This window comes from Eucyclogobius newberryi, unplaced genomic scaffold (assembly GCF_026437365.1).
Source record: "Eucyclogobius newberryi isolate DKJ021-1_F unplaced genomic scaffold, fEucNew1.0.hap1 SCAF_17, whole genome shotgun sequence".
NCBI classification, from domain to species: Eukaryota; Metazoa; Chordata; class Actinopteri; order Gobiiformes; family Gobiidae; genus Eucyclogobius; species Eucyclogobius newberryi.
Genome location: NW_027315801.1, coordinates 17,370,498 through 17,391,062, shown reverse-complemented (window position 1 = coordinate 17,391,062; position 20,565 = coordinate 17,370,498). Strand labels below are relative to the sequence as shown.

The following is a 20,565-nucleotide window of genomic DNA, read 5'->3' as shown; positions in this document are numbered from 1 at the left end:
TGGGCAGAGATGGAGGGCGGGCTGAAGGCGCTGAATGGGAGTCGGAGTGATGCGGGTCTGCTTTTGGGGAACCAGAGTGATCGGAGTGAGGAAGTGGAGGTGCGGTGGTCTCCTGTCCTCGCCCAGTCCCGTAGATGCCAAGCGGCGACATCAGTGAAAGTATCGAAGCCTGGGGAATGGGGCCTGGAGAGTAGGGCTGTGCGGCGGGGACACCGAGCGTCAGGGAAGGAGAGGAAGATGAAGAAGAGTCAGCCCTGGAATAAAGCCGGTCGGACTCTGAAAATGGGCTTTGAAACACCAAAGTGATGGAAGAACTTCTAAAGAATACGACGAAGTCTGAAGAATAAAGTCTGGCGGTAATGCAACACTTGGATGCCAACCGCCATAAAACAACAACAACAACAACAACAACAACCAAAGCAATGTATTTGTTGTTGTTAGGCCCGAGCCCCAGCAGGGCAGAGGGCCTATTGCTCCCGCAACGCTTCGGCAGCGTTGCAACTGTCTGACCAAACATGCGGGCGCAGCCCGCATGTTTGGTGCCCCGTCGCCCCTGGCAAGTACAGTGAACTAGCCCATGCCGAAGGCATGGATCATGCATACTTACTCCTGCTATGACAGAAATAGTCAACAATTTGTGAATGGGCTACGCCCATTCACAAATTGTTGACAACAGCAGCGCGAAGCGCTGCATTCCTCCAAAAACCCTCCTGGCATCGTCCTGTACGCGAGAATCCATGCCGCAGGCATGGGCCATGCTTGTATCTGCTCAAATCAATGGAAGTCTATGGGGAGTGGGCGGGGCATCCCGACGGAATGGGGAGTGACCAGCGCGTAAGCGCTCGTAATAATGATTCCACCCCATGGCGGCATGGGGAAGGCTTAGAGCTTTCAAACGATGTATAATTTGTTGTTATAGTGGAAACGGCTATATTGTTTTTGCTAAAAATATTATTAGGCCCGAGCCCCAGCAGGGGGAGGGCCTATTGCTCCCGCAACGCTGCCGAAGGCAGCGTTGCAACTGTCTGACCAAACATGCGGGCGCAGCCCGCATGTTTGGTACCCCGTCGCCCCTGGCAAGTACAGTGAACTAGCCCATGCCGAAGGCATGGATCATGCATACTTACTCCTGCTATGACAGAAATAGTCAACAATTAGTGAATGGGCGTAGCCCATTCACTAATTGTTGACAACAGCAGCGCGAAGCGCTGCATTCCTCCAAAAACCCTCCTGGCATCGTCCCGTATGCGAGAATCCATGCCGCAGGCATGGGCCATGCTTGTATCTGCTCAAATCAATGGAAGTCTATGGGGAGTGGGCGGGGCATCCCGACGGAATAGGGAGTGACGAGCGCGTAAGCGCTCGTAATGATAATTCCACCCCATGGCGGCATCGGGAAGGCTTAGAGCTTTCAAACGATGTATCATTTGTTGTTATAGTAAAAACGGCTATATTGTTTTTGCTAAAAATATTATTATTATTAGGCCCGAGCGCCACAAGCTGGCGAGAGGCCTATTAATCTCGTAAGGCCGTGCGAAGCACGGCTGCGAAAGTGCGCACGTAGTGCGCACGAAATCGAGCGCGAAGCGCTCGCCCACTTCCAAACACTCACTAACGCACTCCTCCACTCATGCACGCCCCGTGCATACTAATTAGTTGTAGGAAAATGGAACATTACCGTTGTAAACGGGCGAAGCCCGTGCAAAAGTTCGCACTAAACGAGCACTTACATTGGGATGACGACCGCTTCGCGGTCGTCATCCCCATATAAAGCACTCATTTGCGCTAAGTAGCTCACGAATACGTTCCCCATCTCTTGCATGTTCCGTGCATATAAGCATGTAATGCAAAAATTGAACATTATTACTGTATAGAGGGCCAAAAACACAAAGTGGGCGGAGCCCACTCAAAATTATCGAAAGTACCCGTCAGTGACCAGGGACCCACACCATGAGGTAGGAAAGCGCGAGCGCTTTCCGAAAATGTATAGTTTATGATATTTGAAAAATGGGAAACATTGTTTTCGCATCGGAATATTATTCTTTCTTTCTTTCTTTCTTTCTTTCTTCTTCTTCTCGGGACCAACCCCCCTATTTTTCACCCAGTGAACATTGACGAAAAGTCACAAAAATTTGCACACCTCTAAAAATCGTGCCTCTCTACATTCTGGCTATTTCCCTTTTCTAAAATAAAAAAAATTGGCGCGTCAGCGCCACCAAATGTACCAAAAATGCATTGAGAGATGGGAAATGACCCAAAAAAAATCTGATCGTAGAATCATGAAATTTGGCGCAGAGGTAGATGGTGACAAGAGAAGTAAAAAATATTATTACGGCAACGCCGTCCCCCGAACCAAATGTCGGCCATATTGCTTCAAAAATGGCTAAACATGACTTCGGAGTTTTTCCAAACGTCGTACTTTTACGAACTCCTCCCAGGGCGTTGGCCCTAAAAAGCTGAAATTTGGTGAAAATGCTACTGAGGAGTGGGACATCAAAAGTTATCCAAATTACATTGATACCTCTCACGGTCTCTGTGCGGCGAAGCCGCAAACTGTAACTAAAATTTCAGAAATCTCCCATATTTAAAATTTCTGCCGTTTGCGCAGATAAAGTCCGAATTGCATCAAATTAGAATCAGTTGTTAAACTCTTTGCCCTAAACCTACTTGAAGTGAAATAAATTAATTTGGCGCCACAGCGCCCCCTACAGATTTTATATGGAGGTTAAATGTTTAGTTTTGCGAAATTATATGAAATTTGACACACAACTCAATTTTAGCATCCCCATCAAAAAAGTCAATGAGACCCATGTCATAATTGTTATGGCGTTGCCCAACGATGACCGAAACCTTTCATGTTATTCCAATGGGGAAATCGCCAGAACATGTTTACACTTTAGACTTTCACAAACTCCTCCCAGGGCGTCAGCCCTATTAACCTGAAATTTGGTGGGACTCATCTTCAGGGGTGGACCATCAAAAGTTATCCACATTTTCATTCAAAGAGTCACGGTGTCTGTGCGGCAAAGCCGCACATTTTGCCAAGAATTCAAAATAAAATAGCTTTTTGATGGTAAAACAAAGGGGAGAAGATGTGACAGCGTCACAGATTCAGCAGTAGGCGTAATAAAAGGACAATTGGGGCGCGTTAGCGCCCCCTCCTCTTGCGGCGTGGCGGCGGTGTGGCGGCGGCGTGGCGAGGGCCGATCATTGCCGCTTGCGGCTATATTTATTATTATTATTATTTTTCTTGTTCTTCTTCAGCGCTTTGATCTCTAATTTGACCTCCTGAACATGCTCAAAAACTCACCAAACTTTGCCCAAAATTCAGAATCGGTGAAAAATTTTATTTTTTCTGGGCCATTTTTTTTTTCGTTAAAAAATGGCGCGACAGCGCCACCGACAAAAGTCAAAATACATTGCGCCTATGGGAGACGCCCCGAGGTCAACTTTGGCGTAAAGCTACGAAATTCGGGACACGCATTCCTCTCGTGAGGATAAACAAAAAAAAACATTGTGGCCACGCCCCCAAACTTACCCTATGGCCGCCATCTTCCTTTGAAAATGAAAACAAGCTGAGTTAGCCATTTTGTTTACGTCAAACTTTGACGAACTCCTCCTAGGGCGTTTTGCCCACCGACTTCAAAATCGGCGTACGTCCTCTGGACAAGTGGGGCATCTAAAGTTATTCAATTTTTTGAGATACCTTTTACGGTCTGTGTGCGGCGCAGCCGCAAAGTTGGACAACTTATTTTGGAATATTGCAGGTCTAAAAATTGCTCCCATTTGATCAAAACCAGTCCGATTAGGACCAAATTTGAATCAGTTGTTAAACTTTCTAGTTTGGACCAGTTTAGGCTGACAAAATTGAAATGGCAGTGATAGCGCCCCCTACAGAGTGACCTTTAAATTAACATTGAAGGTCAAAAATTAGTTTTACCAAAATTGTCTAAACTTTACCCAAAATTCTATTTTGCCGTCCCGATCACAAAAGCCAATCACAAAAATGCCTAAATTTTTACGCCGTAGTCGTAGCGATGACAGAAACCTCCCATGTTATCCCTATGGGAAAACCACAAAATCTCTCAAATTACCACATTTTTATGTTTTACACTTTAACGAAGTCCTCCTAGTGCGTTTTGCCCACCAACCTCAAAATCGGTGTACGTCCTCTAGACAAGTGGTGTATCTAAAGTTATCCAAATTTTAAGGATAACTTTTACGGTCTTTGTGCGACGGAGCCGCAAACGTTTCCCAGAATTCTGACTATTTGGCCTTCAGAGTGGCCTATAAACAATAGAGTTTTTCCAAATGACATGATATTTTGAACGAAATTCTAATTTGCCATCCTGATCATAAAAGTATGAGAGCCAAAGTCATATTTTGTACGGCGTAACCGTAGCGTTGACAGAAACATCCCATGTTATCCTTATGGGAAAATCGTAGAATCGCTCAAGTCACCACATTTTTACGCTTCACACTTTAACAAACTCCTCCTAGGGCGATTGTCCGATCAAGTTCATATTTGGAGAATATCATCTACACAAGCGGGGCATCAAAACTTACCCATATTTTGATTCTAAGTGCTACGGTCTCTGTGTGGCGGACCCGCAAATATATGTCAGAAATGGGAAAACAGCGAAATCTCTAAAATCACCACATTTTTACGCTTCACACTTTAACGAACTCCTCCTAGGCCGATTGCCCGATCAAGCTCATATTTGGGGAAAATCATCTACACAAACGGGGCATCAAAAGTTATCCATATTTTGATTTTAAGTGGTACGGTCTCTGTGCCGTGGAGCTGCAAATATACTGTCACAAATGGGAAAAACGCCAAATCCTTGAAATGTTCACATTTACGCTTCACACTTTAACAAACTCCTCCGTGGGCAATAGCTCGATCAAGCTTTACTTTGGGAAAAATCATCTACACAAGCGCGGCATCAAAAGTTATCCATATTTTTATTCCAAGTGCTACGGTCTCTGTGCGGCGGCGCAGCAAATTTGACTGACACTTGTGTTCATTTGCACTGGATTGGCCATGTCCAATGTGTCGCCGTCTGTCAAGTTCTTTTTTTATTCAACACACAATAAGGGCGCCATCTTTATCAAGTCAAAAGCGCAGAGTCGGAAGGCCGGCGGCCCGCGAGGGCCGTTGGATGCCGCTTGCGGCTTTAATTATTTTTATTTTTCTTGTTCTTCTGCTTTTTGATCTCTAATTTGACCCCCTGAACATGCTCAAAAACTCACCAAACTTTGCCCAAAATTCAGAATCGGCGAAAAATTTGATTTTTTCTGGGCCATTTTTTTTTTCGTTAAAAAATGGCGCGACAGCGCCACCGACAAAAGTCAAAATACATTGCGCCTATGGGAGACGCCCCGAGGTCAACTTTGGCGTAAAGCTACAAAATTAGGGACACGCATTCCTCTCGTGAGGACGAACAAAAAAAAACATTGTGGCCACGCCCCCAGACTTACCCTATGGCCACCATCTTCCTTTGAAAATGAAAATACGCTGTGTTAGTCATTTTGTTCACGTCAAACTTTGACGAACTCCTCCTAGGGCGTTTTGCCCACCGACTTCAAAATCGGCGTACGTCCTCTGGACAAGTGGGGCATCTAAAGTTATTCAATTTTTTAAGATACCTTTAACGGTCTGTGTGCGGCGCAGCCGCAAAGTTGGACAACTTATTTTGGAATATTGCAGATCTAAAAATTGCTCCCATTTGATCAAAACCAGTCCGATTAGGACCAAATTTGAATCAGTTGTTAAACTTTCTAGTTTGGACCAGTTTAGGCTGACAAAATTGAAATGGCCGCGATAGCGCCCCCTACAGAGTGACCTTTAAATTAACATTGAAGGTCAAAAATTAGTTTTACCAAAATTGTCTAAACTTTACCCAAAATTCTATTTTGCCGTCCCGATCACAAAAGCCAATCACAAAAATGCCTAAATTTTTACGGCGTAGTCGTAGCGATGACAGAAACCTCCCATGTTATCCCTATGGGAAAACCGCAAAATCTCTCAAATTACCACATTTTTATGTTTTACACTTCAACGAACTCCTCCTAGTGCGTTTTGCCCACCAACCTCAAAATCGGTGTACGTCCTCTAGACAAGTGGTGCATCTAAAGTTATCCAAATTTTAAGGATAACTTTTACGGTCTCTGTGCGACGGAGCCGCAAACGTTTCCCAGAATTCTGACTATTTGGCCTTCAGAGTGGCCTATAAACAATAGAGTTTTTCCAAATGACATGACATTTTGCACTAAATTCTAATTTGCCATCCTGATCATACAAGTATGAGAGCCAAAGTCATATTTTGTACGGCGTAACCGTAGCGTTGACAGAAACATCCCATGTTATCCTTATGGGAAAATCGTAGAATCGCTCAAATCACCACATTTTTACACTTCACACTTTAACAAACTCCTCCTAGGGCGAATGTCCGATCAAGCTCATATTTGGGGAAAATCATCTACACAAGCGGGCCATCAAAACTTATCCATATTTTGATTCTAAGTGCTACGGTCTCTGTGTGGCGGACCCGCAAATATATGTCAGAAATGGGAAAACAGCGAAATCTCCAAAATGACCACATTTTCACGCTTCACACTTTCACCAACTCCTCCTAGGCCGATTGCCCGATCAAGCTCATATTTGGGGAAATCATCTACACAAATGGGGCATCAAAAGTTATCCATATTTTGATTTTAAGTGCTACGGTCTCTGTGCCGTGGAGCTGCAAATATACTGTCACAAATGGGAAAAACGCCAAATCCTTGAAATGTTCACATTTATGCTTCACACTTTAATGAACTCCTCTGTGGGCAATAGCTCGATCAAGCTCATATTTGGGAAAAATAATCTACACAAGCGGAGCATCAAAAGTTATCCATATTTTTATTCCAAGTGTCACGGTCTCTGTGCGCTGGAGCTGCACATTTGACCGACATTTGTGTTCATTTGCACTGGTTAAGCACAGCATTGTACATGTCCAATGTGTCGCTGTCTTAGTTCTTAGACAATTGCGTTAGCGCCATCTCTGTAAAATGCAGAGAGCAGAGTCGGAAGGCCGGCGGCCCGCGAGGGCCGTTGGATGCCGCTTGCGGCTTTAATTGTTGTTGTTGTTTTATGGCGGTTGGCATCCAAGTGTTGCATTACCGCCAGACTTTATTCCTCAGACTTTGTCGTAGTCCTCAGACTCTGTCGTAGTCCGTAAAAGTACTCCTTCCATTGCTTTGGTGTTACAAAGCCCATGAGGTCATGATATGTCTTTGTGACTAGAATAGTTGTTGTTGTTTCAGAGACCAACCGGCTTTATTCCAGGGAGACTCTTCTTCATCTTCCTCTCCTTCTTTGACGTTCGGTGCTTCCACCGTACAGCTTTATTCTTTAGGCTTCATTCTATAGGCTTTAATATGTCCACTGATGTCGCTGCTTGGTAGCCGTGCGTCTACGAGACTGGGCGAGGACAGGAAATTCATGTGCAATGTACCCCCATCTCGTCACTCTGATCACTCTGACTCCCCACAAGCAGACCCCCATCACTCCGACTCCCATTTAGCGCCTTTAGCCTGTTTTCTATATCTGCCCAATCAAGCTCCTTTGTTCCAAGGAATCTCCCTGCAGCTTTAGCAATGATCCTGATCCTTTCAGTTCTGCTTTGAGTCTGAGCAGCACAGTTTACAACATCCACCATAAAGAGTACAAAATCCTCTCTATCCACAACCAGGGTATTCTCATTAATTCTGGAACTTGCACACTTGGGACCTCCACTCTTGAAACCTTCACACTTCTTGGGAGCCACGCTGGCCTTTCTCATTTCGCCCTGGCTGGGAGCAGCGCTGGCTCCCCTCTCTGTATTTACTCTAAACTCGTTACTTGAAACTTTCTTGACTGCATCTGCATAGGATATACCTTGAGAGACCTTTATTTTCTGCACCTCAGCAGCTCTTTTGCTAAACCTGCATCCCCCGAAGGCAGAGCTATGTTCTTCCCCACAGTTACAGCACTTCAGTTTTGCACCCACGTCACACTTCCCATACTCGTGGTCTCCTGCACATTTACCACATCTTTGCTTCCCTCTACAGACCGCTGCAATATGCCCAAAGCGCTGGCACTTAAAGCAACGCAGGGGCGGCGGAACATATGGCCTGACGCTATAGCACATGTACCCAATGAACACCTTACTAGGCAGGCACCTCCCTTCAAGTGTTACCATTACCGACAAGCTGTCACATCTTACCCCAAACCGGGTCACCTTCAAACGCCTAGCGTCCACCACCGTAACTCCAGTCAAATTCTCCTTAACTTCATCCACAGACGTCGCCGTAGGGACACCTACGATAACTCCTCTGACCGTGTTTCTTTCAGCATCAGACACAAGAATGTCCTTTCCACCCAGACGTTTAGTTCCAATCGCCTTCCGTTGCTGAGCCGCGTCCTTGCACACGACCAGCAGCGAGCCATCTCTAAGGACACTCGCACTCTTGATCACTCCCACAGCTACAGTTAGGCTCCTTGACAATGCCACTGAATTCCACTCCTTAAAGGATGCACTATCCTGTGCAAGCTTTATGATCACCTTACAGTCTCTGCTCTCACCCGGATATCAATAGCTTCAGCCTCATCCTGCTGCTCATTCCCAGAACCCTCGGACGAGCTAAGGGACTTTTTACGTTTCCGGGCACGTGCAGGCAGAAAAGGCTGCTCCTCCACGCCGTCCAGAACGTCTTCCATCCCCGATCCACTCTCCTCCGCCATCTCCCGTCTCTCCAGACCGGGTGTTGAGCAAGGTCTCCTCACAGTTTTAGTCCAGGGCTTGTTCTTCCTCAGACTGTTGCACGTCTCAGAGTTTCACAGGAATCCAAGAAGAAACCATGAAGAAAACACGGCATTTCACACGAGCTTTTCACGATTCGACGTCTTTCGCCTCAGAGACCAACCGGCTTGGGAGGAGTACTTTTACGGACTACGACAGAGCCTGAAGAATGGGGCTGTGCGGTGGAGGCACCGAGCGTCGGGGAGGGAGAGGAGGATGGGGAGGAGTCTCCCTGGAGTAACGCCGGTTGTTGTTGTTGTTGTTGTTGTTTTATGGCGGTTGACATCCGAGTGTTGCATTACCGCCAGACTTTATTCCTTAGACTTTGTCGTAGTCCTGTTGTTGTTGTTGTTGTTGTTTTATGGCGGTTGGCATCCAATTGTTGCATTACCGCCAGACTTTACTCCTCAGACCCTTCGCAGTTCTTTGGTGTTTTATGGCGGCTGGTATCCAAGTGTAGGATATGCAGATGTCCTACCCCTGTTGCCATGGTGACAGGAATGCGGGCTAGGTGTTATCTACTGCCCGTGTGGAGTTTTACGCCCCTCAGAAGGAAGAGGATGTAATAGTGACAACAGAGACGCTCTGAACTTTGAAAATAACTTTTCATCAAATGACTCCTTTTGGATTACAGAGAGTAACGATCTCTCCAAGACAAACGCTCAAACGCTGAAAGACTTTGCGGTTTTAGTGGTTTTAACAGACAATCATCGGATTGCAAAAATGTGTCCACCAGATGACTTTACATGTACATATTGTGATATAGTGTTTAACATGTCATTTTAACTGTTTCATAACTTGTTTTGTGGACAATTTTACCTTTTGTGTAACTCTTGTGGCCTAAAGCCAGATCTCGTCTCCTTATCAGCTCTGACCCCAGCGTGCATGCTGATTGGCTGAAGCCACGGCTCCAAAACCCCCGCGGGGAAAGACAAAGGAATGAGCAGGAGTTACAGACCAGTTCCATCGAGAGTTCCATCCGAGCTCCAGAGCGACTTCCATCCGAGTTTCTTTCGAAGCTCGACCCTCCATCCAGGGTCCACCAGCAAGGTCCATGAGGCCTTGGGAGCAGGCCTCGGGCCTAGTTAGCGTGAGCGATGCTACGCTACGGGACAAAGACTTTTCCAAGAGAAGCTAATGTTCCCTCCCGGAACTAAGAAACCTGTGCCCGTTTTAAAAAACGTGATTGATGCTGCATCACGCAAAATCAAGCAAGGACCTTTTGCAACTTTTTCAAGTCCACAGCCTTTTAGACCAGCCACATCTGTGGAGCAGCACGACCGCCTTTTCATTCGGGAACGCCTCAGAGCCAAGGAGAACGCCTCAGAGCCAAGGAGAACGCAGATCGCAGAACCAATCCAGTCCTTCTTTGGCCAGACAACGAGAGAGCCGAGCTCCAGAGCAGGCCCTTGGACCCCACGCAGGCCCTTGGACCCCACGCAGGCCCTTGGACCCCAAGCAGGCCCTTGGACCCCACGCAGGCCCGTCTTCTCAGGATCACAGCTTCTGGTTCCGTTCGTATGAATGCACCTCACAGGCTGGCTGAATTTCATCTGAGAGTTAACTCTTGCACACACCTAGATAGATCTAGAACCATCATGTCTAGTGTTTTCCATCTGTTATCGACTCATTTGCATATTCCTGATTCATATTTATCTGTTTAATTCTTTGGTCATTAAATCTTCATAACCCACATTTGGTTAAGTGTTCTTTCATTTCCAGAAAAGGGGTCAATGTCACGGTTACGTTCTCAAACCTTTAGATCAACGAGCAAATTAATTTCTAATTAATTAATTAATCTAGATATCTGATTATAGAGTTGTTAAATTGCCGATTATCCGGCTGGTGCCCCATTCTTCTCTTAAAAATACGATTCAAACTTACCCACACTTAGGCAGTGTGTCATGTTTGAATTCTTGAACAATTCTTTAATCAATATCAACCCCCCTCCTCCACAAGTGGGTGGACATTCATAACCTTACAGTACTTGTACTAGTATGTTACCCTACATAATTGGTGCCCCCGTGCGAGGCCGTGAGTAAACTTATTCTGGAAATGTTGAATCACTAATGATGAGTTATTGACCTAAGCAAACAAAAGCTGTTGTGACGGAAATAATGCCAAAAGTCCATGATTTGCTGAGCAGTCTTCTAGCTTCTAGTTTCCTAACTAGCTTCCTTTTATGCGATCGCTGTGATACCGAAAAAGGTGCCACATTTTTCTTTATTTTGACTAGTCTAATGTATTGCACAGGCATACATTATTTTTCTATGCTGAATAGAATTTTTTTTTTAGGCCTTTTAGGTGAATACTTAATAGCTGCGAGTTTCCAGTATTATAGTATATTACCGATATTTCTTGCAAAGTATTGATTACTAATTTGTCTGCGAGTATCCAGGAATTATAAAATACTAACTGCAAAATCCCTCTCCTCTGTGACACGTCACAGACTCCTGCTGATTTTACGACCCTTTGTCTGTGCTCTGAGCTAGATTACCCTCCAGCAGAACCAGAGACCCAGAGGGGGGTCCAAGATTCAAATTCGGAGAGTGGGACGTCTCAATGACGTCACTTCCCTAAGCCCGCCTACCGGCGCCGCTTCTGGTGAACACCGCGTGCTCCTCCCACCAAGGAAAAAGGGGAGACGTTCTGTGAGTTTGGTTAAAGGTTTATTGAAAACAAACCTCTCCTCTCTCCTCAGTGTTCACTATCTCTGACTTTTCTCTAACCCTTTCTAATCTTATCAGTTCATCTGATTTGATTTATTTCAGCTTGTTTACGACTCCGCGTTACAAGCTTATTCAAGCCTCAGTTGTGATAAATTCCCATCCAAGCAATTCCAACCAATTTGATAATTCACAAACAAAACCTAAATAGTTAATTCCAACTCATTAACGATTAGGCAACTTGTGAAACTTCATCCACTTCCTGGGACCCTTTAGCTGCATGACTGCTTGACAGTTATAAACTGCTAAATTTCAACCTTTGTCCTAATTAAGCGGATTTCAAATGTTCTTGCTACATGAGTTTTAACAAAGCAGCAGACTAGAGTCTCCATACAAAATGGAAGTCCTAGCGCCCTCTATTGTTGGTCAGGGAGACGTCCTTGACCGAGTTTTAGAGATTTTAGCTGAAAAACTCTTTTTGGGTAAATTGCAAACACCTGACCGCTTTGAATTAAAATACCAAGCATCGCCTTTGGTAAATGGGGCTGTAAGAGAAAGTCAACAAGACCATAACCTAACCCAGCCGTTAGGACAAATGGCAGTTGTAAGGAACTTACAACTACAAAAATCAAATAAGCAACTTCAGGAGAAAGAAGAAGCTTTGATTTATGCAGAGAAACAAAAGGATGAACTTGCCACACAAGTTGCATCTCTCAAAGAGGAAAAGAACATTCTTTCAGATGACCTGAAGATCATGAAATCAAAACATGAAAAGGTCAAACAAGAACTGAATTCTGCATATTCAGATCTTGACAAAGCAGGAGAAATCATCTCCGAACAACAACAGGATTTAGCCAAAGCACGCGCTGAGCTAAACAAGACAGCTCTAAAGGAGTTTGAGCAAAACAACTTAGAGCTGAGACGTTTTAAATCAGAAACGTCAACTCCAGAAAATGGTGGCAGAAATGACACTATTTACAGCGTCTCATTCAAAGATCTCTGTCGCATTGCAGAGAGAATTTCACGCTTTGAACCCAAATTTGACGGGTCGATTCCTGAAATTGACTCCTATCTGAAGGAAGTTCAATTTTTCTGGGAAATATTCCCCCATGCCACAGTAAAAGACAAAATCGCTTTGATAAAATTAACTTCCAGTCGGAATGTTAGTAAATTCATTGACAGACAGTCTTCCCATGTCAAGGCTGACTATCGTCTTCTGACCAAAGCTCTCACCGAAGAGTTTTCAGACGGGCAGAACACATTCCTCCTTGCAGCTTTCACAGTAAAGCAATCTCGACAGGAGTCTCCACTGGCTTTTTATTGCAGGCTACGTGACACGTATTTTGGTCCTAGAAATGAGTTTGAAATGGAGGAAGATTTGATCTTCAAATCACTCTTCATTGAAAATCTTCATCCCACCACCAACTATCACCTTGGTATTGCTGCATGTCCTCGTACACAGACAAGTCGCCAGCTGCGTGAATTAGCTAACCGAGCGTTTATTAAACACAAACAATCAGTGCTAAACCACAGAGAGCAGACTGCGGACTCTAATCTCGAGTCAAACTGCCAAAAACAGTTTAAGACTCCAGACTGTGACACCTGCAGCTCAAAAACAACTTCTCGCCCAACAAAGAAGCAAAGAAATTATCCAAATCAGGTCCCTAGTCAACAAGAGCATAGAAAGTGTGTGAGCACACTGTACAACCTTGAGACAGTTCATATCAATGAGCGTGAACGAGACCCTAATTATGCAAAGAGTTGCAAAACTAAACATAATTTCCAAAAGGGGGGTCACTTCACCATCCATGATAAGAACAGAAAATCAAAGTATAACAAAAACTTTGAAACAATCTCACCAGAAGTACACGAGCAACAAAGCAGTGATTCTGAAGGTGAAGACACCGACCTGTCTTACAGTGATAGTAAAACTGAGCTAGTCACGACAGCCACTTTAAACCATCAGACCAAAGTGGAAACTTCCTTACAGCAGTCTGAACAGCTGATAAAGGATGGTGAACTTTGCCCGGGCATCCCAGAGCCCATGCTAAGCCCAATTAACCAATCTGAGCTTAACATAGCAGAAATTGGACCCAGCATCAAACCAAAACATGCTCTTAGTCAAAACAGTGCATCACAAATAGTGAGTTCAGAAAACGAACTTCAAAACTATTATGCACTTGACAACCAAACCAAACGTCCTTTCAGACGATTTTTATGCAACCTTCTTAAAAAGGGCCCAGATCAAAAACTTTATCTGCCCACTATCCTTGACAACGAGCTCCAACAAGAAGCAATACTTGACACAGCTGCTGACATCAGTGTTATGTCACACGTGCTTTTCAACAAATTGCAGAGAGCAATTGATGTGAACGGAAGAAAACTGAACTGCAGTTCATGCTCCCTTGAAGTCCAGCCGTACGCGGACACTAACATTGTCCTCACCAAAATGGCTCGAATCCGCTTAACAATCGGACCTGTGACTGTAGTCCATCCCTTCTTCTTGTCTTCACTCAACTCAATTCCTCTCCTTGTAGGTCAAGATCTACTTAATCGGTTTGAACCCCTAATCGATTTTAAACAACTGACACTTTCAGCACAAGTGCAAAAACCTTTGCCTGTTGTGAACGGAAAGAACAAAAGTCAGACTTATAAGACCGCCTCAGCGGCACACAGATCTTTCCCAAACCACAGGGATCAGAAAGATAGAAAAACAGGCCTCAAATTGACACAAAACATGTCTTTAAGAGCCCAAATCAACGTCTTGTGCCGGGACACGACTCCACTGGAGCAGAAACGCCCACAGACAGACTTAGACAAGACTAACCTGACAAACAAGACTAATCTCAAAATGAATCGTCTTAGCACAGCAGTTATCAAGTATGACACTCTCTTTTTAGGCTGATTCAGAACCTAAGCGCACAACTCATGGTTCTGCTCAACCCAGACCCACCCATCCCACCCCTTCTTCTGCTGCAGCTTCTGTGACCACCTCTGGCCCCTCCTCCACCCACTCCTTATCTTCCCTGTCGGCCAATGTCACACCTGCATCAGCCCTGATCTTCCTTTCTTGTCATCACTGATACAAACGCTGCTCGTGAGATTTCCTTAATGCACATGTTCGGCCTTTGGTCCCGCCCACAGGCCCTACAGTGTCTGCTCTTTGTGTTCCAAGACACATTCACTTCGCCTGCCCTCGTGATGTGTCAAACCACAGGGGGGTAGCTAACCAGTCAGTAAAGTCCTCTGTCAAGTCCCAAAGGCACCCAAACAAGACAAAGACATTGGCATTAGGAGGAACCCTGCTGTCTACATGCTTAAGAGCATGTGATAAAAGACACGAGAAACAGGTGCACCTGAAGCCAATCCTGCGGACGCAGAAAAACAAAATACTTGCTTTAACAACACCAGCACAACATAGTATTTTGCCAGGTATAATGGTTAGTTCATAACTGCCCCAAAACCTGAAACAGACCAACGAAAGTCCAGAACAACGGACTTTATTTAGAGCTCAAGCTGCGCTCTTGTACATAAACATGAAACGTACAGTTTCTGTTTTGTAAATAGACACAAAATAGGGTAAAGCCCGTCCTTGTGAACCTAAACCCGTCTACACAAGCAACGCTGAGCTGCTTAAACAACAATCCCTTCTTCAACCACGGGGGGAGCAGTTCTAACTTCTACTAACCTCTTTTCCAACCCTCTAACTAATCTTTATGCACCTTTCTTTTACTGAGGTTAATGTTTTCAATATGACTGCAACCAAACTCTGAACAACAGAGTTCAATACAGTCAGCAAACAAACAATTCTCAGATTTTGCTCAAAAATCTTTTTCTTTTTGCAATTTTTGCAAAATATTCTTGTATTGATGTAAACCTTAGCTTTCATAGGCTTAGTTTTCAACCTCGTTTTTGTTTTGACAAGACTGCCTCGGTAAATCGCTCAACAGCTATCTCAAAATTTATGAATCTCAAAATTTTGATAAATTCATGTGCATAGCCACAACTTCTCTACTATTAGCCATCGCTAATAGCAGTGAACTTAGCTCCCTGCTAAGAACACAGCCTTTATCAGCTTTCAGCTAATAGCTTAGCATTAGCTACCACCTCCAAAGACAGGTAGTTTTGCTGAAATTTCTCCAAATAAATTAGCAAAACTTTGATTTTGCAAATTTATTTTAGCATTTAAAGACTTCAACCAACATTAGTCTATGTACACCTTAGCTTTAGTGAGGCACATGCTAGCCTAACTTGCCACACAGTTAGCGTAGAACCAAGCCACCTCTGTGACAACGGACCATGGACATCTTCATCAGCGCCAAGTTGTGCCAACCTCGTATCATGGGCGAAGATTGCCACAAAAGGGGGGGATGTAGGATATGCAGATGTCCTACCCCTGTTGCCATGGTGACAGGAATGCGGGCTAGGTGTTATCTACTGCCCGTGTGGAGTTTTACGCCCCTCAGAAGGAAGAGGATGTAATAGTGACAACAGAGACGCTCTGAACTTTGAAAATAACTTTTCATCAAATGACTCCTTTTGGATTACAGAGAGTAACGATCTCTCCAAGACAAACGCTCAAACGCTGAAAGACTTTGCGGTTTTAGTGGTTTTAACAGACAATCATCGGATTGCAAAAATGTGTCCACCAGATGACTTTACATGTACATATTGTGATATAGTGTTTAACATGTCATTTTAACTGTTTCATAACTTGTTTTGTGGACAATTTTACCTTTTGTGTAACTCTTGTGGCCTAAAGCCAGATCTCGTCTCCTTATCAGCTCTGACCCCAGCGTGCATGCTGATTGGCTGAAGCCACGGCTCCAAAACCCCCGCGGGGAAAGACAAAGGAAAGAGCAGGAGTTACAGACCAGTTCCATCGAGAGTTCCATCCGAGCTCCAGAGCGACTTCCATCCGAGTTTCTTTCGAAGCTCGACCCTCCATCCAGGGTCCACCAGCAAGGTCCATGAGGCCTTGGGAGCAGGCCTCGGGCCTAGTTAGCGTGAGCGATGCTACGCTACGGGACAAAGACTTTTCCAAGAGAAGCTAATGTTCCCTCCCGGAACTAAGAAACCTGTGCCCGTTTTAAAAAACGTGATTGATGCTGCATCACGCAAAATCAAGCAAGGACCTTTTGCAACTTTTTCAAGTCCACAGCCTTTTAGACCAGCCACATCTGTGGAGCAGCACGACCGCCTTTTCATTCGGGAACGCCTCAGAGCCAAGGAGAACGCCTCAGAGCCAAGGAGAACGCAGATCGCAGAACCAATCCAGTCCTTCTTTGGCCAGACAACGAGAGAGCCGAGCTCCAGAGCAGGCCCTTGGACCCCACGCAGGCCCTTGGACCCCACGCAGGCCCTTGGACCCCAAGCAGGCCCTTGGACCCCACGCAGGCCCGTCTTCTCAGGATCACAGCTTCTGGTTCCGTTCATATGAATGCACCTCACAGGCTGGCTGAATTTCATCTGAGAGTTAACTCTTGCACACACCTAGATAGATCTAGAACCATCATGTCTAGTGTTTTCCATCTGTTATCGACTCATTTGCATATTCCTGATTCATATTTATCTGTTTAATTCTTTGGTCATTAAATCTTCATAACCCACATTTGGTTAAGTGTTCTTTCATTTCCAGAAAAGGGGTCAATGTCACGGTTACGTTCTCAAACCTTTAGATCAACGAGCAAATTAATTTCTAATTAATTAATTAATTTAGATATCTGATTATAGAGTTGTTAAATTGCCGATTATCCGGCTGGTGCCCCATTCTTCTCTTAAAAATACGATTCAAACTTACCCACACTTAGGCAGTGTGTCATGTTTGAATTCTTGAACAATTCTTTAATCAATATCAACCCCCCTCCTCCACAAGTGGGTGGACATTCATAACCTTACAGTACTTGTACTAGTATGTTACCCTACACAAGTGTTACCGGTTGGTCTCTGATACAACAACAACTATTCTAGTCACAAAGACATATCATGACCTCATGGGCTTTGTAACACCAAAGCAATGGAAGGAGTACTTTTACGGACTACGACAGAGTCTGAGGACTACGACAAAGTCTGAGGAATAAAGTCTGGCGGTAATGCAACACTTGGATGCCAACCGCCAGAAAACAACAACAACAACAACAACAACAATGGGAGGAGTACTTTTGCGGACTACGACAGAGTCTGAGGACTACGAAACGTCTGAGGAATAAAGTCTGGCGGTAATGCAACACTCGGATGCCAACCGCCATAAAACAACAACAACAACAACAACAGAACGGGGGAGATGGCGGAGGAGAGTGGATCGGTGGTCGAAGACATTCTGGACGGCGTGGAGGAGCAGCCTTTTCTGGCTGCACGTGCCCGGAAACGTAAAAAGTCCCTTAGCTCGTCCGAGGGTTCTGGGAATGAGCAGCAGGATGAGGCTGAAGCTACTGATATCCGGGGTGAGAGCAGAGACTGTAAGGTGATCATAAAGCTTGCACAGGATAGTGCATCCTTTAAGGAGTGGAATTCAGTGGCATTGTCAAAGAGCCTAACTGTAGCTGTGGGAGTGATCAAGAGTGCGAGTGTCCTTAGAGATGGCTCGCTGCTGGTCGTGTGCAAGGACGCGGCTCAGCAACGGAAGGCGATTGGAACTAAACGTCTGGGTGGAAAGGACATTCTTGTGTCTGATGCTGAAAGAAACACGGTCAGAGGAGTTATCGTGGGTGTCCCTACGGCGACGTCTGTGGATGAAGTTAAGGAGAATTTGACGGTTGAAGGCGGTTGAAGGTGACCCGGTCTGGGGTAAGATGTGACAGCCTGTCGGTAATGGTAACACTTGAAGGGAGGTGCTTGCCTCGTAAGGTGTTCATTGGGTTCATGTGCCATGACGTTAGGCCATATGTTCCACCGCCCCTGCGTTGCTTTAAGTGCCAGCGCTTTGGGCATATTGCAGCGGTCTGTAGAGGGAGGCAAAGATGTGGTGCAGGAGATCACGAGTATGGGAAGTGTGACGTGGGAGCAAAACTGAAGTGCTGTAACTGTGGGGAAGAACATAGCTCTGCCTACGGGGGATGTAGGTTTAGCAAAAGGGCTGCTGAGGTGCATAAAATAAAGGTCTCTCAAGGTATATCCTATGCAGTCAAGAAAGTTTCAAGTAATGAGTTTAGAGTAAATACAGAGAGGGGAGCCAGCGCTGCTCCCAGCCAGGGCGAAATGAGAAAGGCCAGCGTGGCTCCCAAGAGGTGTGAAGGTTTCAAGAGTGGAGAGGATTTTGTGCTCTTTATGGTGGATGTTGTAAACTGTGCTGCTCAGACTCAAAGCAGAACTGAAAGGATCAGGATAATTGCTAAAGCTGCAGGGAGATTCCTTGGAACAAAAGAGCTTGATTGGGCAGATATAGAAAACAGGCTAAAGGCGCTAAATGGGAGTCTGAGTGATGGGGGTCTGCTTTTGGGGAGTCAAGAGTGATCAGAGTGATGAGGTGGGGGTGGTCTCCTGTCCTCGCCCAGTCTCGTAGACGCACGGCTACCAAGCAGCGACATCAGTGGAAATATTAAAGCCTATAGAGTGAAGCCTAAAGAATAAAGCTGTACGGTGGAAGCACCGAACGTCAAAGAAGGAGAGGAGGATGAAGAAGAGTCTCTCTGGAATAAAGCCGGTCGGTCTCTGAAACAACGGACCACGGCGGACAACAACACAACAACAACAATACCTCGTGCACTTGGATGCCAACTGCCATAATAAACAACAACGACAACAGTTTGGATATTACGGCAACATAGAGGAACGCCTCGGTCCGTATGACGGGGAAGAAGAAGAGGAAGCGTGACCTGGTCGGTGACGGTATGAACAGCGGGGAGGACTCCCCTGGAGCCACTGATCCTGTGCAGCGTAGGGCGTCTTCTTGCTCATCTATGGAGGGCTCTCTCAGTGAGGAGCAGGGCGGGGGGGTTGCAGATGTCGGGGATGTGAGTTCAGAGTGTAAGGTGTTCATAAAGCTCGCGCAGGATAATGCGTCCTTTAAGGGGTGGGATCCGATGGCGTTGACAAGGAGCCTGACTGTAGCTGTGGGAGTGGTCAAGCATGCGAGTGTCCTTAGGGATGGCTCGCTGCTGGTCGTGTGCAAGGACGTGGCTCAGCAAAGGAAGGCGATTGAAGCTAAGTGTCTGGGGGGGAAGGACATTCTTGTGTCTGATGCTGTAAGAGGCACGGTCAGGGGAGTTATAGTAGGCGTCCCTACGACGACATCTGTGGATGACATAAAGGAGAATTTGACTGGAGCTAAGGTGGTGGATGCTAGGCGGTTGAAGATGACCCGGGATGGGGTAAGGTGTGACAGCCTGTCGATAATGATTAGATTTGAAGGTGGGATCCTGCCTCGTGTGGTGTGCGTTGGGTACATGCGCTATGGCGTACGCCCATATGTTCTGCCGCCCCTGCGTCTCTTCAAGTGCCAGCGCTTTGAGCATATTGCAGCGGTCTGTAGAGGGAAGCAGAAGTGTGGTAAATGTGCAGGAGACCACGAGTATGGGAAGTGTTGACGACGGAGCAAAACTCAAGTGCTGTAACTGTGGGGGAGAGCATAGCTCTGCCTACGGGGGATGCGTGTTCAGCAAGAGGGCTGCTGAGGTGCAAAAAGTTAGAGCCTCTCAAGGCATATCCTACGCGGATGCGGTCAAGAAGGTGTCTGGTAGTCAGGTGACGGTGGATGCAGTGGGGGCTGCCAGTGCTGCTGGTGTCCTAGGCGACAGGGGAGGGGGCAGCGTTGCCCGCGGCCAGGGGGAGGTCCCCACTGGGATGCCTGTGAGTGTGGCTTCCACGGGCAGAGGCCCTGTGGGTGCGGAGGATGTACTGGTTGTGAAGAGGAAAGATTTCTTCCTCTTTATAGTGGAAGTGATTAACTGTACTGGGCAGACCAAGAAGAGATCCGAAAAGACTAAGATCATCGCTAAGGCTGCAGGGAAGTACTTTGGAGCTGGGGGCCCCGAGTGGACGGAGATAGAGGATGCGCTGCGGGAGGGCGCCCTGCCCCATTCTGGCAGTGGGAGTGGGGGGGCTCCCGATGCGCCGTCAGGTTCCGGGGGCTC

General features: G+C 46.0%; 1 protein-coding gene across 1 annotated transcript in view; it reads left to right on the top strand.

Annotated features, from left to right (window-relative positions):
* Positions 1-20,565, top strand: part of nphp4 (nephronophthisis 4) — a 188,785-nt gene that overhangs the window by 54,269 nt on the left and 113,951 nt on the right. The window lies entirely within an intron of this gene.